This window comes from Cajanus cajan, chromosome 8 (genome assembly GCF_000230855.2).
Source record: "Cajanus cajan strain Asha chromosome 8, NIPB_CcT2T_4, whole genome shotgun sequence".
NCBI classification, from domain to species: domain Eukaryota; kingdom Viridiplantae; phylum Streptophyta; class Magnoliopsida; order Fabales; family Fabaceae; genus Cajanus; species Cajanus cajan.
Genome location: NC_138524.1, coordinates 31,225,951 through 31,231,471, shown reverse-complemented (window position 1 = coordinate 31,231,471; position 5,521 = coordinate 31,225,951).

The window sequence follows — 5,521 nt, the reverse complement described above, 5'->3', positions numbered from 1 at the left end:
TTAGAATCATGTAGGTAATGTCTCCAAATCTTCATGTAAATATCATAACCGCTAACCCAAGATCATGGGTAAGGTAATTCCTCTTATGAATTTTCCATTGCCTAGAAACATAAACTACTACCTTTCCTTCTTGCATCAACAATCCACCCAAACCCATCTTTGAAGCACTACTATATACCATAAAAGGCTTACTAAAATCCAGTAATATTAACACTAATCAATCTTTCCTTAAGAGTTTGGAAACTACTCTCACACTTACTATCCCACACAAATACAACAATCTCCCTAGTCGACCTAGTCAAAAGTAATGTTATCTTAAAAATTTCCTCAATAACTCTCCTATAATAATAAGCTTATCTAAGAAAACTCTTAACCTCACTAATTGACTTAGATATCACTCACTTAAGCACAACTCCTATCTTAGATAGACTTACGTTATACCTCTGCTAGAAATTACAAAACCTAGAAAACTCGTCTTATACAATCAAAAATCATACTTAGATAATTTAGTATAAAGCTATCTTGAATATATCCTTATCCTCAACTCCAATATGATGATATCACTCCCTAAGGTCAATCTTACTAAACACACAAACACCCACTAAATAATCCATAAGGTCATCTATCCTTGTATCAACATACATGCATATCAAATCATATTAGAATACCTACTTCAAACAATCGATATATATCATTCCTAAGCATGTACGAATCAATCACCATTTACTCCATATAGCATGTACATGAACCAACTTTACCACATAACATCATACAACCCTAAACAACCTCTCAATCCACCTAACATCTGAGAATCATGACAAAAATCAATTTTTATCCTTGCATTGCCTAACGATTCAAAAATATCATGACACAATACATATCCCTTCAACAAAAATCAAAGAAAACGATACCTAGAGAGTTATACTCATCCAAATGATCTCAAACCTATCTCAAAAGAAATCAAAGAGAATAAGCTACAACTCCTATGAAGACATATGACTCTATAAAGATCATCTTCTTAGCTAAAAATTTCAAAAACCGCAGCAGATATATTCAGCGCTTACAGCTAGACCTTTAATCACCAAAGTAGCTATAACTGGAGTTCTAGACCTCGGTTTTACCTGATTCCAGTTCCATTGGAAAGATAACGTCCAAGGCTACAACTTTTGTGAAGACAATAAAATATAAATCTGTCAATACGGTACTCATACTGGCACAACAAAACTGCAGCGAAAATATCCTCTACACCAAATAGCAATAGTGTATCAATATATCTAAGGCCACAAAAATACCTCAACCCTTCCAAACTCACACCTCAACTTCATATTCAAGCTTCCCACTACAATCCTAAACCAAAAAAACTCACATATTTAGCACAACAGACTTAGAAAAGAAAACTCACATGCTACATAAACCATAAACGGTTAACATGCCAGCACCAACACTCAAGGGAATTACCAACATTTCAATCTCTCATCAAGGATACCAAAACTCCAATTCTCAAATACAACCTCCTTGGATTCTATCTCTACAACTATAGATTCCAGAAACTCCATTAACCGTAAACTCTCAACAAATCAATGTCTCACCCAAATCTAAGGTCCCAATAGTTTCTAGTTGATTAGCACAATATCTCGTCTACTACTACTCGCACATATGCTTGCAACACAAGCGATACCACCCAACCACTACTTATTACGTAAGCAAGAAGTATCAAACAATCCAACACTCATAATAATGAAGAAGAGTAGTCATAATGATATTAGCTAACATTATCTATCATTCCTCTAATAACAATATAATCTAACAGTATCAAACTCAACAATATCAACACAAGGAGATCATCATCATCATCATTATCAAAGCAAAACATCATCAAAGTACATAACAAACAAAACACTAACAGAGTACACAACAGAATCATGATAAGTACATAACTCACGGCCATTGGATCAACCATTTTAAAAAAAATGTTTTAATTAAAATCTTTCATAAATAAAACCAAATTCTCAAATATATTACGTAGAGGATTCACATTCATAAACTCATAAGCAATATCTTCAACACAGAAATTACAAAGAAATAAAACTGAGTTTTCAAATAGTTTAATAGAAATAGCATCCTAAACTAAGCCTAGCTATGCCCCGATGTTACATATCCTATCAGAGCATCCCATCTGAAGCTTAAACCTCATCACCAACATCTTCATGCTGATGATCACCTGCAACACAATTTAAACACAGACATATAACAACAAGGGAGTGAGAAACATCTCACTCAGGTTCAGGTGTAGAAATAAAGGTTAGATAGAACACACACACACAACAAACATATTACAAGTCATAAACACCAATCACTTATAAATAATTCACATATATAATCAGTATCACATGTGTATACTCATTTATCCTGCAATGATATCATGGACTCGACTCATAAATGCATGTGGCGCCAGTCACGTGTCTCATCACATATCTCATCATTTCATCATTGGTGACCCAAGGTACACCTTGTTAGCCTGTTACATCACCGGTGACCCTAAGGTACACCTTGTTAGCTTGTTACATCACTAGTGACCCTAAGGTACACCTTGTTAGCTTGTTGCATAACCAGTGACCCTAAGGTACACCTTGTTAGCTTGTTCATCACCAGTGACCCTAAGGTACACCTTGTTAGCTTGTTACATCACCAGTGCCCCTAAGGTACACCTTGTTAGCTTGTCACATCACTAGTACCCCTAAGGTACACCTTGTTAACTCATAAATGCAAATGATGCATGTCATTCAAGACCCTATGCATTCTCATATCACATTATCATGTCTCATCCTTATGTCTTGTCATCATGTCTCGTCACCATGTCACATCATCATAGTACATCATCATAGCACATCATCATAGCATATTCACAATTTTCACAGTAGCATATTTCATTCACATCATGTCTCATCATCATGTGTTCATATTTCGCATAGTCATTCTTATAATTATTCCTCTTAGGGTTTCGTACAGGAACCCACAGAGCACTCTAATTCATATCAAAACTTAATATAATTTCGAAATTGAATACATATTTACACTCTACATCACGTTAGGAACGCAACAGACACATTCAGATAGCAAAATAGAAAACATTCATATTTTGTCTATTTTCTCATAGGGTTTCCTGTAGGAACCCATAAAGCATTCTAATTCATATCAAAACATCTTTATTTTCAAATTTAATCACATACTCATACATCACATCCAACAAGGAACACAACAGAACAATCAGAAGGAAAAACAGAAATATTCATACTTTGCATGTTCCTAGAAGCATGCATCAGGCAAGGGATTGGGGGCCAATCCGACTACCCAACAATTATTCCCACACCCCGAGTGAGGTTTCTCACTCCTCCCTTACCTGGATGAGCAGAAGATGAATGGTCTTGGTGTGATCTAAGATCGTTCCTGAGTACTCTTCCTTAGAGCTCTTTGTTTCTCCTCTTTTTTTTCCTAACCCTTAAGAATGCAAATGAGGCAGATAGGGTTAACGCTACCTGACTCCTTTCTTAAAATTAATCCATTGGGCTGGGTCAACCCAACCCATTTTCCTTCTCTTCTAACCCACTTCTCTTTTTCCTCAAAATAATTAAATAAAACAAATACATGTATACTATATAATATTTTTCCTCTATAATAATAATATATTTCTGACCCAAAATATAATAATATAATTTCAATAACAAAATATCATATAAAATCAACCTTCTCTTAAAACATATAAATATTTTTTCAAAAATGATAATAAAAATACTTATTTAATACGTACAAAATAATTGTCCAAAACAATAATTATTTAAAATGTACAAAATAATATTCTTCTATAATTATTAAAATAATTATGACCAAATATCATATAATAATAATAATAATAATAATAATAATAATAAGAATAACCTTTTTGAAAACTAGGGTGTTACAGTGTAGGTGAAGCTAACAATTGGACCTGTAGTGTCCCTAGGCTAATTTTTACATATTAGGCTTATTTGTCTTCATTTAATCCAAAGAATTGATTTAGCTAGGTCTCACCCTCATTAGGTGAACCTAAGTAAACCAATTCCAACATTTTTTTAGATTGGATTAAGTGATAGAATACAAGTTGGTTGCCTAGCTCTCCTAGATTCTCCAACACTTTGTTAGCTTATGCTACAAGCTTCCAGCTTGGCTTGCTCCACAAGCTTCAAAGCTTAGCTTTTTCCACAATCTTCCAAGTTACTAGACCGGTTATCTTGAGTGTAAGAAGGCTAACCATGGTTCTCCTTGAACCAAAGTTAGCCTAGCTTGCACTACAAGCCACCTTCTCACTATATAAGTCTTTTCCTTCACTTTGTAAATACTTTTGGTGCATTATATGAGAGAATTATGAAGTTTCCTCTGAATTTTCTCTCTTCCAAAAGTTTTAACCTCTTTGATTTTCATCCATTTCACTTATCCTCTTCAAACAAGAGTGTGGTGAGGATTGATGTGGCTAATCTTCCTCCAAGGAGTGGTGACACTTGAGAGTGTTCTTTAGCATCTTTGGTGAAATTCGAAGCTTCATCCACCATTGGAGGCTTTGGAGAAGCTTAAGGAGAACCAAGGAGCCAAAGGTCTAGGGAGAATCTTGAAGAGGAATCAACTCCAATCCGATTTCTCAACAAGTCTTCCATCAGTTTCTCACAATCTTGCTTTGTTTATCTTCATTACGAATCCCTTGAGATGAGAAATGTCTATTGATGCATTAAATTCTTGCATTAATTGAATTTCACCAAATTGTCACTTCTTATTTGATCCAAGAGGCTACTTATCAACTTTAGGGTACCAAATGAACTTTCTCCATCAACTTTTTCTGACTTTCTCTATATTTTCAAGGATCCACTCATCCTTGTTTCTTGTGCACAACATGACTTCATTCACTTTAACAGATTTATGAGTTCCAATGAGCTTTCTTTGTTTTATCTATTAAGGAACATGTTAGTCATGCACCAAGTAGCCATTACTAATTATAAATGACACATTTAAGACTTGATGAAGTAAAATTGTATGCTTTATTTGATGACACATCATCTGTCTAAAAGCTTGATCTTATGTTTCATTTGATTTTTATTTTGTAAAAAAAAATTCCTTTAGAAAAATTTTCTATATTTTATCACAACTTTAAAGCTTGAGAGATCCAAGATCGTCCTTTGACCTAACACCTTCATTTTCCATGGATCGTTCTTCCCTTGCATTATTAGATGAACAACCCCAAGAGGTCAAACTTTGATACCAATTGAAGAAATAATGAAAGACACAAAAATAGGGTCAATTATATGAGTAAGCATTTCAAAAACCTTTTTACAAAGAAGTACTATAAGTTTGTAAAAAAATTTGTCCATTTGAAAGAGGAGAAAAAGGGAAAGCAAACGAACACGTTAATTTTTATATTTGGTTAACTTAACATGCACTATATCTAGTTACCTATATACTCCAACATTGTTACGACAAGGATACTCTAGACTTG